Source organism: Mustela putorius, unplaced genomic scaffold, assembly GCF_011764305.1.
Source record: "Mustela putorius furo isolate JIRA1106 unplaced genomic scaffold, ASM1176430v1.1 tig00000876_pilon_pilon_pilon, whole genome shotgun sequence".
In the NCBI taxonomy this organism is placed as follows: domain Eukaryota; kingdom Metazoa; phylum Chordata; class Mammalia; order Carnivora; family Mustelidae; genus Mustela; species Mustela putorius.
In genome coordinates, this window is record NW_025421506.1 from 5,624,820 (window position 1) to 5,642,202 (window position 17,383).

Consider the following 17,383-nt stretch of genomic DNA (forward strand, 5'->3'; position numbering starts at 1 on the left):
GTTCTTTATAGATTCTGGACACTAGTCCTTTATCTGATATGTCGTTTGCAAATATCTTCTCCCATTCTGTCAGTTGTCTTTTGATTTTGTTAACTGTTTCCTTTGCTGTGCAAAAGCTTTTGATCTTGATGAAATCCCAGTAGTTCATTTTTTCCCTTGCTTCCCTTGCCTTTTGCGTTGTTCCTAGGAAGATGTTGCTGCGGCAGAGGTCGAAGAGGTTGCTGCCCGTGTTCTCCTCAAGGATTTTGATGGATTCCTTTCGTACATTGAGGTCCTTCATCCATTTTGAGTCTATTTTTGTGTGTGGTGTAAGGGAATGGTCCAATTTCATTTTTCTGCATGTGGCTGTCCAATTTTACCAACACCATTTATTGAAAAGGCTGTCTTTTTTCCATTGGACATTCTTTCCTGCTTTGTCGAAGATTAGTTGACCATAGATTTGAGGGTCTATTTCTGGGCTCTCTATTCTGTTCCATTGATCCATGTGTCTGTTTTTGTGCCAGTACCATGCTGTCTTGATGATGACAGCTTTGTAATAGAGCCTGAAGTCCGGAATTGTGATGCCACCAACGTTGGCTTTCTTTTTCAATATCCCTTTGGCTATTCGAGGTCTTTTCTGGTTCCATATAAATTTTAGCATTATTTGTTCCATTTCTTTGAAAAAGATGGATGGTACTTTGATAGGAATTGCATTAAATGTGTAGATTGCTTTAGGTAGCATAGACATTTTCACAATATTTATTCTTCCAATCCAGGAGCATGGAACATTTTTCCATTTCTTTGTGTCTTCCTCAATTTCTTTCATGAGTACTTTATAGTTTTCTGAGTATAGATTCTGTGTCTCTTTGGTTAGGTTTATTCCTAGGTATCTTATGGTTTTGGATGCAATTGTAAATGGGATTGACTCCTTAATATCTCTTTCTTCTGTCTTGCTGTTGGTGTAGAGAAATGCAACTGATTTCTGTGCATTGATTTTATATCCTGACACTTTACTGAATTCCTGTATAAGTTCTAGCAGTTTTGGAGTGGAGTCTTTTGGGTTTTCCACATATAGTATCATATCATCTGCGAAGAGTGATAATTTGACTTCTTCTTTGCCGATTTGGATGCCTTTAATTTCCTTTTGTTGTCTGATTGCTGAGGCTAGGACCTCTAGTACGATGTTGAATAGCAGTGGTGATAATGGACATCCCTGCCGTGTTCCTGACCTTAGCGGAAAAGCTTTCAGTTTTTCTCCATTGAGAATGATATTTGCGGTGGGTTTTTCATAGATGGCTTTGATGATATTGAGGTATGTGCCCTCTATCCCTACACTTTGAAGAGTTTTGATCAGGAAGGGATGTTGTACTTTGTCAAATGCTTTTTCAGCATCTATTGAGAGTATCATATGGTTATTGTTCTTTCTTTTATTGATGTGTTGTATCACATTGACTGATTTGCGGATGTTGAACCAACCTTGCAGCCCTGGAATAAATCCCACTTGGTCGTGGTGAATAATCCTTTTAATGTACTGTTGAATCCTATTGGCTAGTATTTTGTTGAGTATTTTCGCATCTGTGTTCATCAAGGATATCGGTCTATAGCTGTTCCAAAAAATAGAAATGGAAGGAAAACTTCCAAACTCATTTTATGAGGCCAGCATCACCTTGATCCCAAAACCAGACAAGGATCCCACCAAAAAAGAGAGCCAAAAATTAATTTTAATTGATGTTCTTCTTGAATATATTTTCCCACTAGAAATAAATTATTCTTGTACATATTCAAGTGATTCATTCAACAAATATTTATTGAGTGCTTACTATGTCCAAGAGTGCTGTATGTGCTGTGCCCATAACAGGGAGAATCAATAGCAAGAAGTCACTGCCCTCATGGTGCTTAAAGGAGATGGACAATGAACACATAAAACATAAAATGTAATATCAGGCAAAGATAGGTGCTATAAAGTCCCACCCATACCTCCTCTTCCTTTCATTACTGATTAGATGTCAATGATCTGGATCTGGTATCCAACCCATGGTAAAAAGCCAAGAAAGCCAAGAAAGTGACCCTGCCAGAGTCACATAAGGATTCATGGTCCCTACCTTGGATGAGTGATGGGAGTGTTCTTTTTAAATAGATGGATTCAGTGAAGCATCCGACAATGTGGCATTTCAACAGAAATCAGAATAAACTTGGACTGTGAGCCCTGAGAATATCTAGGGGAAGAAGAGTCAAGCTGAAGGAAGGGCAAATACAAAGAGTCTAAGGACAAATTCCTTGATCAATACTTACTTAAAAATCTAGACTAGAAGAAAATGATTGTAAGTACACTAGACTGCCTACAGCCTCACTTGCTGCTACAAGTTGAATATTCCTTAAAATGGTCCCATGAACACATATATTTATGAATACATGTATTCAATATAATCAAGTATTTTGAATGTCAAGTGAACTTATCACTATTTCTCCATTTATTTCTACCTTTGTATCTTATCAATGGGCTTGAAAACTTCACCATAGAGAGCTTGCATATTATTTTAAAAGTTTATTACCAGACACTAGCATAGTTTCTATTATGTTTTCTAGATACTCGTTGCTGGTACAGAGAAATGCTACTGACTTTTAAAAATTGACCTTGTGCCCAGCATCTTCACTAAACATCCTGATTTGCTTTACTTTATTGATCTGTATATCTATCTATCATCTATCTATATAATGTTGCTCTTTGCCTTTTATAATATATTGCCTTGAATTCTCTTCTGATAGATCAATCTTCTGATAGATCATAAGATTGGCAGGTTAGTCCTTTTTATGATTATTTTTTATATTTCCCTACTAGTATATTTTCCCACCAGTATATTCCCTACTAGTGTATTTTTTCAATTTCACCTTGTAAATTTCCACCTTTCTGTATCTTTTTGTTTTAGATGTCTCTTATTTTTACATTTCGCATTTTTTTGTAATCCAGTATTTTGTTTTATAACCCAGCATTTTGTTTTGTAATCCATCTTTTACATTTCCTATAATTACTGTTATAACAGGATTTATTTCTGCATTTCATACTTCCTCTTTGTATTCTTTCCTTCTTCTGAACAGATAAAAATTTCTTTTACTGGTTTGAGATTGACATTTTAACTTTATTCTTCTAATGTGTTATCCCTTACTTATTAAGACCTATTGTTATACTTTTTCCAATTTTTCTATTTCCCAAGTTTATCAGTATCTATACCTTTCCTCAAACACTACCAATCATTTAGTATTCTCTCATCTCTTTCCAGCCCCTCTCTGAAATGTTTTAGTTTATATCATCTAGAAATTCAGTTTTGGATTGTTATGTGTTTTTCCCCATTTTTCCCTCTTTTTTCCCTTTTCATTCTTATTTTTTGTTGTAACAAAAAATTTGTTGTTGTTTTTTTTTTGGGCAATAATGAATTTTAAAAATTACTTGCTCACTCTTTCTTCCTATATTTATTAACATCATACTGAATTTCTCTTTTTAGAGTTCTTCCAGAAGTTTTTATATATATTTTAATTGTGGTAAAATATACATGACATAAAATTTATCATTTTAACAATTTTTATTTTTAGTTGTGATAAAGTACACATAAGACAAAATTTACCAGGTAACCATTTTTAGGTGTACAATTCAGTAGTGTTAAGTACATTCTCATTTTTGTGCAACCATCTCTACTCTCCCACTCAGGAACATTTTTCATCTTCAGTACCCATTAAATAGTAAGTTTCTTTTTTTTTTTTTTTTTAAAGATTTTATTTATTTATTTGACAGACAGAGATCACAAGTAGGCAGAGAAGCAGGCAGAGAGAGATGAGGAAGCAGGCTACCCGCTGAGCAGAGAGCCCGATGCGGGGCTCGATCCCATGACCCTGGGATCATGACCTGAGCCGAAGGCAGAGGTTTTAACCCACTGAGCCACCCAGGCGCCCCAAATAGTAAGTTTCTATTCCCTCCTCCCTCCAGCACCTGTCTAACACTATTCTAATTTCTGTCTCCACAGATTTGGCTACTCTAACTGTCTCATCTAAGTGGAGTCATATACTATTTGTTCTTTTGTGTCTGGCTTATTTCATTTAGTAAAATGTCTTCAAAGTTCATCCATGTTACAGCATGCATCAGAATTTCCTTCCTTTTTAAGGCCAAATAATATCCTATGGTGTATATACCACATTGTGTTTATCCATTCATGCAATGATGGACACTTGGATTGCTTCACCTTCTGGCTATTTTGAATGATGTTGCTATGAACATGAGTATACAAATATCTGAGTCTGTACTTTTAATTCTTTTGGAAATATACACAGAACTGGAATTGCTGGATCTATGATAATTCTAAAATCTAGAAGTCTAGAATCTTACAATAATTCTATGTTTAAGTTTTTGAGGAACTGATAAACTGTTTTACATAGTATTTGTACCACTTTACATCTATAGTCCCACCACCAATGCACAGGCTTCCAATTTCTCCACATCCTAACACTTGATGTCTTCTAGGTTTTTTAAAGTTTGTTTTTAACAGCCATTCTAATGGGTGTCATGTGAAATAGCTCATTGTGGTTTTGACTTGTCTTTCTCTAATGATTAGTGATGTTGAGCATCTTTTCACGTATTTACTGGATATTTGCATACTGTCTTTGGGGAGATTATCTACAAAAATCCGTTGACCATTTTTAATTTTGAGAGAGTGTTTATAGCACTCTCTCAAAATTCTTTTTATTTCTGTAATGTCAGTAGTAATATCTTCCTTTTCATTTCTGATTTTAGTTATTTCTGTCTACTTTTTTTTAGTCAAAATAAGACAAATCAATTTTGTTGGTTTTTTTAAAGAACTCTTGGTTTCGTTTTCTCTATTGTTTTTCTATTCTCTATTTATTCTGCTCTAGTCTTTGTTATTTCCTTTCTTTTGCTGGCTTTGGGTTTAATTTGTTCATGTTTTAGTTCCTTAAGTTGTAAAGTTAGGCTGTTGATTTGAGATCTCTCGTCTTTAATATGTTTACAGCTATAAATTTCCTACTTGGTACTACTTTTGCTGCAACACATAAGTTTATGTTGTGTTTTTATTTTCATTTTTCTCAAGATTTTTTCAATTTCCCTTATGATTTCTTCTTTGGCCTATGGGTTATTTAAGAGTTTGTTGTTTAATGTCTATATATTTATGAATTTTCTAGTTTCTCTCCTGCTGTTGATTTCTTGTTTCATTTCATTATGATTGGAAAAGACACTTTGTATGATTTCAGTATTTTAATATTTATTAGGTCTTCTTTTGTGGCCTAACATATGGTCTATATTGGAGAAATTCCTTGTGTACTTGAGAAAACGTGTATTATGTTGTTGCTGGAAGGAGAGTTCTCTGTATGTTTGTTAGGTCCAATTTGTCCACGGCATTGTTCAGGTATACTCTTCTTTTTGTTGGTCTTCCATCTAGTTATTCTATCCACTATTGAAAGTGGTGTCCTAAAGTCTCCTACTATTATTGTTCTTGAGTGTTTTTTTTCTTATGTAAAGACATTGTTTGTGTAGCAAAGTTTCTGAGGCCTTAAATGGTAGAGTGTTTTTTTTTTTTTTAATTGCACTCTCTTCTTTATATGACAGTCTAGATAAGTGTGCAAAATACTAGCTTGGAGATTTTCCTCTCCTTCAGTACTAAAAATGTATATACAACTTAGTTGTCCTCTTGCAGAAGTTTTTGAAGTATCTAAAATGAGTATTATCTATTCACATATGAGTGATCTGCTATCTCTCTCTAGAAGTTTTTCTTTATTTTGATATTCTTAAATTTTACTGTAAGGGGTCTGATTATAAAAATTTTTCCAATAATAGCAATCTGTGCTAATTAACTATGTGGGAATTGATGCAATCTTCATTTAGCTAACAATTTTGGAAAGGTTGTCAACTTTTAATTTTATGAGGGCAGGGACAATGTCTTTGTGGTTCATGGGTTTATATTCAGTACCTAGCAAGGTTTCTGACATATGGTAGGTGTTCTATATAAATATCTGCTGAAAGAATGACTAAATAAATAGACACTAAGGGAACTGCCAACTTTTCTAAGATTTTATAAAATTTACTAGTATTTCATCATCTCTCTCAATAGCTAGAGAATTTTTAAAAGATTTTTATTATTTTTAAAATTTATTTGAGAGAGAGAGAGAAAGTGAATGGGGGAAGGAGCAGAGGGAGAGAAGGACAAGCAGACTACATGCTAAGGATGGAGCCTGGCACAAGGCTTAGTCTCACAACCCTGAGATCATAACCTGAGCTGAAATCAAAAGTTGGGCACTCAACTGATTGAGCCACCCACATGCCCCAATAGCTAGAGAATTTTTATGGCAGAAAAGAAATAGGCATTTAATAAAATTTAAACTGAGTTAGTCCATTAAAATAGTCTACAGATTGGGCGCCTGGGTGGCTCAGTGGGTTAAGCCTCTGCCTTCAGCTCAGGTCATGATCTCAGAGTCCTGGGATCGAGTCCCGCATCGGGCTCTCTGCTCAGCGGAGAGCCTGCTTCCCTCTCTCTCTCTGCCTGCCTCTCCATCTACTTGTGATTTCTCTCTGTCAAATAAATAAATAAAATCTTTAAAAAAAAAATAGTCTACGGATTATATATGATGTAAAAAAAATACATAGTTAGGAAAAGAATCATTCAAGTTATCATTAGTCTATATATTTATATTTGGAGCCTGAAAGACATTAGTTTCAGTAGAAAATGTAGCAACCCTTTGTACACATAATTTATCACATTATAGTTGGTCTACAGACCTTTCTCCCCTATTCAACTGTGATCAGCTTGGAGGGATGACCTGTTTTGAATAATGTAGATGGAAAGATTTGTACTATACTCCATTAGACTAGTAATATTTACCACTATATAATAATTAAAATTCTTAAAAGTGGAAAGAAGTGATAGTTTTCTTTTTTTCCTTCGAGAATATCCATTTAGGATGTAGTGTACAACATGGTGCTCATAGTTAATAGTAGCATATTGTATATTTACAAGTTGCTAAAAGCTTTCATCACAAGAAAAATTTTTTTATAGCTATACATAGATGACAGATGTTAACCATACTGTGGTGATCATTTCATAATATATACAAATATTGTGTCATTATGTTGTACACCTGAAACTAACAGAATATGTCAATTATATCTCATTGTCAGTTATACCTCAATAAACAAAAAAAGAATATCCATGCATATGAATGAATGCTAAGTTTTTTAAGACGTGGAGGAGAGAATGGGGGCTTTGTTGGCTTAAGTCAGCTTTGTTCTGGTTTTAGGCTTATTTTGCTTAGTCATATAATTTTTTTCTAATAATAAACAACCATGTATGAGCCCAAAATCATATTCTCTGCTTCTCCTAATTGCCTTCTAAAATAACAGGAATAATGTCTCACTTTAAGAGATATGTAAATTGTCCCAGACTTAGGAACCGATACAATCTTTCTTGAAGAAAAGCAATAAAAAGGTTGATAGAAAAAAAAAAATCCTGTCATGATTGTGAATATGGAAAGACTCAGGACAATTCACAGCCACAGAGGCATTATTGTAACAACAATGATAAATGCAAGAAGACCTTAAGAAAATGCAATTATTGCAGGCTGTTAGATATTGAGAATATGTTTGTAAAAATGAACTATATAAATAACTAACAGTAAGAAAAATAAAGCCCATGTTTTTCTACAGAAATTGAATGAAATCTTGAAATTTGAGAAGGCGCTAACAGTCTTGAAAATATGAATTCTTTGGGTTTTTCATTTCTACTGTGCAAAAGTGGAATGGAATATTTCAACCAGTCTGTCAAATAATCTATGCATAAATTGGAGAGAGCAGTTCCCCTGAAAGAGTTGCTTTATATTAACAAAAATAGTATCCAGTTTAAAAATAAACTCATTTAACTTTTACACGCTTTTCATATTTCCCTGTTTTAATTAGTTCCTCGGGTAAATTTCTTACTAACCAAACACTGTCAATTCCCAGATCATGCCATCTCATTCAAATATATTGATAAATATAGGGCAATGTGCTAAAATGATACTTACGAAGGAAGCACAGTATTATATTTGCTTTCAGAATAAATTCCCATTCAAGTCTACACATCCTGTAATGACCACAGAATTCCCTTTTACCATTGTTTCATGATTTCTAAGGTGTCACTCCCTTCGGAAACGTACTTGAAGAGTTAAACTTTTGCAACCCTCTTTATTAAGTACATAGGCATACTTTAAAAAATGTAATTTTTTATATTTTAAACATGTATATAAATTCTCTTTTGAAACGGTTGCCTTGTTTAAAGAATTTAAGCAATGAAATTTAGGTAAAGTAAAAAATAATGAAGCGATGTGGTCTAAAGTAACTTGGGGAAAAATTTTCTTTTACAGAAATCACATTGAATTTTAGACTTGAAATGGACCCCACATAGCATATAATCTGAAAACATTTTTCATCCTAGGATAAAAACTGGAAACATTTTTCAACCTACAATTTTTACTGTAAGCCAGATATTTAAAATTTCTATCTTGCTTTGTGAAAGTAAATCTACATTTTTTACATTATCTAGACATTATTCAAATGTAATTTCCATTACTTTAACTGGAATCTTTTGGGAAAAAAGATTCTATTATGAATATGTAATGGATTTTTAGAGTTTACTTAATTCCTTGGAATAATACATCTTTATTAGTATTTATCTGGTTGGGCAAAAAGTTTTCTATGGTACTTCTATCAGCTAATTTACTATGCTGTCACACTTGGGTAAATGAGTGAAGGGAGATAGTCTAAATATTAATGAGATCTTATTAATATATAAGATTTCTTTGTCTCTTTGTCTCTTGTAACTTATTTGATTTTAAGTCTATTTTGTCATATATTAGCATAACCTTTCCTTCCCCAACCTTTTGTTTACTGTTTGCATAGAATACATTTTTCTACCCTTTTGCTTTTAACCGGTGCCTTTGTTTTTTGTTTTATTTATTTATTATTTATTTATTTATTTGACAGAGAGAGAGAGAGAGAGGGAGAGAGCAAGCACAAGCATGGGGGATCACAGGTGAGAAGCAGGCTCCCTGCTCACTAAAGAGCCTGATGTGGGCTTGATCCCAACACCTGGGATTTTGACCTAAGCTGAAGGCAGTCACTTAACCAGCTCAGCCACCCAGGCAACCCTTAACTTGTGTCTGAATATCACATGAGTCTACTGCAGACAGCATATGGTTGATTTATGTGTTTTTCTCCAGTCTACCAATCTCTGATTTTTAACTGGAGTTCAATTCATTTACATTAAAATAGTTAATGACAAGGAGGGACTTATTCTGCCATTGTGCTATTTTCCATATGCCAATAGCTTTTTTTTGTCCCTCATTTCCTGCATTACTGTATTCTTTTGTGTTTAAATGACTTTTTTTTTTTTGAAGTGAATTGTTTAAATTCCTTTCTCATATCCTTTTGTTTATACTCTATAGCTATTTTCTTTGGTGGTTACTATGGGTATTACATTTAACATCCTTAAGTTATAACACTTTAATGTGAATTGATACAAGCTTAATTTCAATAATATAAAAAACTCTTCTCCTTTATAGCTCTATCCACACTCCTTTTATTTTTTGATGTCACAAAATTATACACTGATACATTGTGTGCCCACACATATAAATAATTCTTTTAAATGAATTAGTCTCCTCAATTATGTAGAAAATACAACTTGGACTTATAAACAAAGGTTACAGTAAAACTAGCATTTATAACTAAGGATTTTTTCTTTTTTTTCCTCAATCATATAGAAAACAAACAAAACATAATTATGAACCATTGTTAAAATAATACTAACTTCTATAATTTCTCCTGTACACACCTTCATTGATAACTTTATTTTGCCATAAGCCTTTGAGTTACTGTCTTATGCCCTTTCATTTCATCTTGTAAGATTCCATTAAGCATTTATAGCAGAGCAGGTCTAATAGTTACAAATCTGATTTTATTTATCTGGGATTGTCATAATTTCTTCACTTTTGAAGGATAGTTTTGGCAGTTTTTGTCAACAGCTTTTTTTTTTTTCTTTTTGCATTTTGAATATATGGGCTCAGTGTCTTCTGGCCTCCAAACTTTCTGATGAGAAATCTGCTAAAGATCTTGAGGATCCCTTGTATGTCATGATTTACTTCTCTCTTGTTGCTTTCAAGAGTCTCTCTTTACCTTTGGCTTTTGAAAGTTTGATTATGATATGTCTTGGTGTAGGTCTCTTTGAGTTCACCTTCTTAGAGTTCACTGAACTTCTTGGATGTTTATATTCATGTTTTTCATCAAATTTGGGACATTTTCAACCATTAGTTCTACAAATATTCTTTCTGCCCTTTTTCTCTCTCACTCTTCTTCTTCTGGGACCCCCACTATGTATATACTGGTCCACTTTATTGTGTCCCCAGACACCTCAGGTTCTGCTCAATTTTCTTCAATCTTTTTTTCTTTCTGTTCCTCAGTCTCAATAATTTCCATTCTCCTATCTACAAATTCACTTATTCTTCTGCCTGCTCAAATTTGTTTTTGAATTCTTCTGGTGAGTTTTTAATTTTAGTTATTATGCTTTTCAGCTCCAGCATTTCATTTTGCATTTTCTTTCTAGGGTTTCTGTCTCTTCAATTTCCATTTTGTTCCACATCATTTTCTTTCTCCATATCTTCCTACAGTTCTTTGAGCATTTTTAAAGACAGTTTTAAAAAGTCTTTATCTAGTATATCTGCCATTATTTTTTTCAGGTACAGTTACTGCAGTTTTTTTTGTTTTGTTTTGTTTTTTTGTTTTTTTGAGTGGGTCATACTTTCCTGTTTCTTTGTATGTCTTGGTCTTTTTGATTGGACATTTGACACTTGAATTTAATAATGCAGTAACTAAGGATATCAGATTCTTACCTTCGCCAGAACTTGCTGTTTTTGTTATTGCTTTTGTGGTAGGCTTTCTCTGCCTAGGAACACCTTGAAGTGTAAATATAGTGTTTTCTTATGTCTCTTCTGAGACTTTCTCTGGGCATGTGTGGTCACTTTCTAACTTTCCCCATGTATGCAGTTTTTTTTCCCCAAATGTCCTACTCTTTAATGTCTGGCTCCCAAATGAAAAAAAGGCAAAAAAAATATATAAGGGGAAAAAGGGTGGCTGGCCCTTTAAATATCCTGGTTATCACTCTAGCCAGAGAGGGAGGGGCTTGCAACAATGGGGGTAGGCCCAACAATGGCTGCTTCCTCTTTGTGTTTCTGTGATTGGAAGCAGTAATCAGCAAGGGGAACACAGATTCTTTCTGTCTATTCTATAGTTTACACAGCTTTGTGCAAGCTGCCTGAGGGATACACCCACAACTAGCAATTACTGGCTGGGGATGGTGGATAGGTTGCTGCTACTGTGCCTCCATCTGAAATTAACCAAAATTAACCACAATTCACTGTCCCAAGTCTTCTCCTAGAAATTGCAAGCCTTCAACAAACTCTGGAGTTCCAAAACAGTTATATTAGACAGATTCTACCAGTTCAATTATTGTGTAGGTGGGGAGACAGATTTCTGGTGCTTCCTACCCCACCATTTACTCAGAATCTTTTCCTAAATAATAGCAGTTTTGATTCTTCCTTTCTAATATCTATAATTTGTATCTAGTTTTCTTTTATTATTGAAATGACTAGGATCAATGTTGAACAGATGTGGTAACAAGAGATATCTTTGTGTTCATGGTTTTAAAAGGAGTGTTGTGTACCATTCTGCCATTTAGTGTTTTCCTACAGGTTTGGAATTGACACCTTTATTAAGTTAAGAAAGTTTACTTCTATTGCTATTTTGCAACATTAATATTTGGTTGAATGTTATAAAATTAGTTTTTCATCTCTTGAGATTATTTTACAATTTTTCTCTTTTAATCTGTTGATCAATTACACTACTAGATTTTCCTATTTGAGACTATACTTGCATTCTTGAGATAAACTTAACTTGGTCATGATGCATTATGATTAATGTTACAGTTGTTATTCAAAGTTAGATTTGATTCACTAGTATTTCATTTAGAATTTTTGCCTTCAGTCATCATAAATACCATTGTCATGCTGTCCTTATTAGATTTTGCTGTCAAGATTTCACTAAGTTGATAAAATAAGTTGGGGAGATTTTCCTCTATTCTCTGGAAGAGTTTATTTAATACTGAATGTTTCTATTCCCTTAAGTATTTGGTAGAATTTGCCTATCTAACCATGTGGATCTGGTTTTTCCTTGGAGGGACATTTTCAACTACTGACTCAAGTTATTTCTTAAGAGTTATAGTCTCATTCGGGGCCTCTTCCTTTTTGACATATTTTTAAGGAAATATGCATTTAAGATTTTGGCATGAAATTGATTAGCATATTTTCCCATATTTTTCTAATCTTTGAATTGGCTTTAGTTTTGCCCATTTTTCATTCCTAATATTTATTTGTATTTTTTCTTCTTTTTCTTGATGCATTTTACCAGTGTCTTGCCTACTTTATTTTTCTTTTCAGAGTTAACTTATCACTTTGTTTATTATTGCTATTGTATTTTAAAAATTACTCCTCCATTAATTTCTGTTCATTATTTTTCTTCCATTTTCTTTAGGACTAGTTGTTCTTTGGTAAGTTACATGGAAATATAGATCATTTAGCCTTTCTTCTTTCTCATAGAAGTATTTTCTTACTCCTTAAGTACTAATTTCTTACTAACTTTGATGTGCAGTTATTTCTATTATTATTCCATCCTAATGGATGTTGAAAAAGTAGAACCCATGAGATGAAATTAGAATAGAAATTCATTTACTTGCTGCACTGTCCATTCAAACCAACTTTGAGGGCTAGTTTTTCTCCATACTCTTGAAAGGAAATTAGGAAAAATCACAAGTCTTCTTCAATAAAAAAAAAAAACCTATGGTCACTTTGAGCGACTAGACAAATATAGCAGAAAGTCTCAGTTTAGCAATTAAGCTAAAGTGATATTAAAATTAAGATTTCAAAACTCATTCAAACTTTAAAAAAATATTTTATTATTTATTTATTTATTATTAATTATTATTATTTATTATTATTTGACAGACAGAGATCACAAGTAGCAGAGAGGCAGACAGAGAGAGAGGAAGGGAAGCAGGCTCCCTGCTGAGCAGAGAGCCCAATGTGGGGCTCGATCCAGGACCCTGGGATCATGACCTGAGCTGAAGGCAGAGGCTTTAACCCACTGAGCCACCCATGCACCCCAAAACTCATTCAAACTTAAAGTTCTTCCTCTACCAGGGTTCATATCTGCTACAGGTGAGTTGTGTGCAGTGAAAAAAGTAGGAATGACTGCTTCTTTTAAAAATATTAAGCCTCTGCCTTCCTCTCCCACTTACTAGACTGCTTCTAACTTTTCCAGGATTAATCTTGGGAAAAGGAGATAAAGTAAGGAACTGGAAAGGTCTTATTTAACTGTAATGAAGTTGCAAAGGCTCTCCTTAAATATCTTTCACAGGGTGCTTTCCTGTGGTCTTCAGTCAGTACTTTACTCCTAGGCATCCAGCTATCCAGGTCTCTGATTAGGGTCATCTTGAAATGGCTGCTGGCTTCCTCTCACCTAACATCTACATCTGCTCCAGGAAAAAGTGCATCCTTTTGTCATCCTTTGTAAGGTGGTCCCCAATGCATCAACTTGTCTTACTCAACTTCAGAGCAGTTAGCCAGCCATAGTATTTGTCCTTCAGATTTCTAAGGTTTGAGGCAAATGGACCATGATGTCCCACAAATTCCAAGGGTTGCATATTAAACTTTCCAAGTGATCCTTCTAAAGCCTCTTGTTTGTCTAGAAGTGTGGGATTTAGCACTACAATAGCTTTATCAGTCTCTTCTAATCTCCCATCCCCAGTCCTCTAATCCTGCTCATTCCACCTTTTTTATCCTCAATGTAGAGGAGGAGTTAGGAACCTAAAATCTATGTTGGTGACTTCCTTTGAAAATATTATATGGAAGACTATCTTACATTAAAACACGAGGTTTGTCATTTTAGGACTGCAAGCTGAAAGAGCCTAAAAACACATTTTTAACTCTGCTTCACAATTATTTTCTAATTTCCATCATGATTTCTTAAACTCTGACCCCTAAGTTATTTAGAAGTGTTTCTAAATTTACAATTATATAATCTTTCATTTTATTTTTTAAAAATAATTTATTTATTTATTTGACAGAGATCACAAGTAGGCAGAGACAGGCAGAGAGAGAGAGAGTGGAGGAAGCAGGCTTCCTGCTGAGTAGAGAGCCTGATGTGGGGCTCAACCCCAGGACCCTGGGATTATGACCTGGGCGGAAGGCAGAGGCTTTTAACCCACTGAGCCACCCAGGTGCCCCAATAATCTTTTAAAAATAATTTTAAATGTTGACTTCTAACTTAATTCATGGTATCAGAGAATATCATCTGTATGAATCAGATTGCTGGATAGCTGTTGAGAATTGCTTTATGACATAGATCATGGTCAATTTTTTTAATGTTCCCTATGTACTTGTGAAGATATTTATTCTCCAACAATGGAATGGAGTAGTCTACATATGTCTACTAGATCAAGACTGCTAATTATGTGGCTCAATTCCACTTTTCTTCTTAGTCTTACAATTACTGTGAAGAATATTAAAAATTCCTACCATGTTTGTGGACTTATCATTTACCCCTTGAAATTCTGACAACTTTCATATATATATTTGGGACTTACTAGTGGTGTTAGAACACTTTTTACCTCCCTGGCAACCTAAGACTTTTATCATTTATGTGGTTAATTTCTTTACACTTACTGCATTTTACATGAAAGCTTGTTTTGTCTGATGTTAATATTCTTAGCATTTTTATTAAGAACTTACACATTCCTTTAATATTCCATTTACATATACTCTGACACTTAATGAGAATACTTTGCTTAGTAAAGGTTATCTCTGCTCTTCTCTTTCCAACAGAAATATCTCAAATACCTTAAAGTCTTCCACTATTATCACATTTTTAAGTTATTTCTGTCCAGTGTTTTAATTGCCCTTTATTTTTTATATTCCTGAATTACATCATTGTTGTTAAAGTTTTATACAATGATTATTTTTTCATTTTTTAATGCTTAATCATTCTTACATTTCACTTTTTTTTCCTAGTTCAAAATCCTTAAAAAGGTCTTGTGAACCTTGTTTTTAGTTTTGTCTGAAAATATTCTTATTTTGCTCTTATTATAGTTCAGCTGATTATACAATTTTAGGTTGGTAGTTATTTTCTCTGATAGTTATTTTCTTTGCACTTGGAAGTTACTATCCAAGTTCTTTTGACTTTCTTGTTACTATTAACCATTATCAGTTCTTTTACCAGTTAAATTGTTATTCTATTCTACATAGGTAATCTGTCTTAGAAAATGGCTGCTTTCAAGATTCTTTGTTGCTTCTGTAATTTTACTTCAACATGTCTAAATACTGATATATATTATTATATATTGCTATTATTTTAAATGAATTTATTATTTTTTATTTTTTGTATTATACTTAATTCATTATGATTTCTGAATCTGAGATTTCAGGTATCATTTCTTTCAACGTTTTTACCCTCAGTGTCTCTATTCATTATTTCTGGAAATTCAATTCTACCCTTCATTTCTTTTAACCTTTCTTTTATGTTTTCCATCCACTTGACTTTCTGCACTCATTTGGAGTCATTTCTTTAGATCTTTCAGTTTATGAATTCTCTGTTAGGGTGTATTTAATCTGCTGTTTAACTTACCATAGAGCTTTTAATTTCAATAATTAAGGTTTTCTTTTCCAGAAGTTCTGGTTCTTTTAACAAATCTATTTGCTGTTTTCTGACAGTGTCTTTCTTTCTTATATTTTCAGTTCCACTTTAAAAAAAATCAGTAAATATTAAACCACACACAAACACTTTTATCTAATACTTCTGTTAACAGAAATCACTAAGAGTCTATTTCTGTTGCATGTTTTCCCTGCTTGCTTTTGTTCACGGTGGCTTGTATTAAGCAATTTTTTTTTCTTTTTACAGTTTGGGAATTATGAATTGTTTGGGATTTATTTCTGGAAACTTTGGGGAATCTTTGTTTTAACATGTTTTCCTTTAGAGAAGATGAGCTTGCTTCCTTCTTCCAATCTGGATGCAATTAATGTGACACTACATTATGTTATTATCTTGGCTTGGGGTTTCCCAGATCATACACTGTGAACTCAAATCCTAAATCCATTTGAGGATATGGTAGTGGTTTCAAAATGTTAAAGGAAATTGACACATATACATACATACACACAGGCACAACCCTGTCCATAGAGCCCAAGCCACACCAGACAAAGTCTCTCTTCTTCATCCTCCCCCTTTTCTGCTTTCCAGATTTTTATCTACCCAGTAATTTCACTGAGGGTGTTGCCTTTCAGAATTTCTGATTTCAGATGAGGGTCTCAGTTCCAATTTGTGACCATGTAAGAGCTTAATACCATGTCTTCTGTCCCCATAAGACAGACAAAACTCAGACCTTTCTGTAACTGAGATAGACAAATACCTCCAGTACAGTAGTAGAAGGTTAGTAAGCTATTTTTCAGTTTTCTCCTTATTTTTGGCCTGTGAGTATTTTAACTTCTTTTTCTTTTCTTTTCTTTTTTTTTTTTTTTTGCTTAGTGATACATTTTGGGTATTTTTATAATAGTATTTCAACCTGCAGATCTTGGTGTCTTGTTGCAGGATTTTTAGGCTTATTATATGAAATGAGATGGAATATTACAAGAATTAGAATCATAGGTTTTAATTTTTCAAATTTAAAAATATATTCTATGAAATAATATTTTTATACATCTATCACATTGGACTGAGGATGAGAAATCGTATTCTAATCCTGGTTTTGTTATTTTCTATTTGTGATCTTGGGAAAATAAGCTAACATTTCTCAAACTATCTTAATTATCTTTAGAGCATTGGTTGAGGACCTCTGAGATTTCTTCAGGTTTTAATGTTCAGTGAGTCTGTGAAGTAAAAATAGCATTGATGAAGGTTCGAGATGTAATAATCACACAGTCCTAGCACTAAACTGCCATTCACTATGTATCTTTCACTACACTTGGCTCAAGCTTTAAACAGTCCTTTTGTTGACCCTTTCTGGTTTGTTTTTTAACTGTAGTAAACACACACACACATACACACACACACACACACACACACACAATTTACCTTCTTAATTATTTTTAAGTGTACAGTTCAGAAATGTTAAATATATTCATACTGTTGAGTAATGCTGCCTTTTAAACTATAGATTGATAAAGGACACATCTATTTCTACCATGTCCACCTTGCTCTTACTCATCTATTCTTCCTTTCTTTCCTTTGACACAGTGGCTGGTACATTTTATCAAGGGAGAAATGCTACAACCT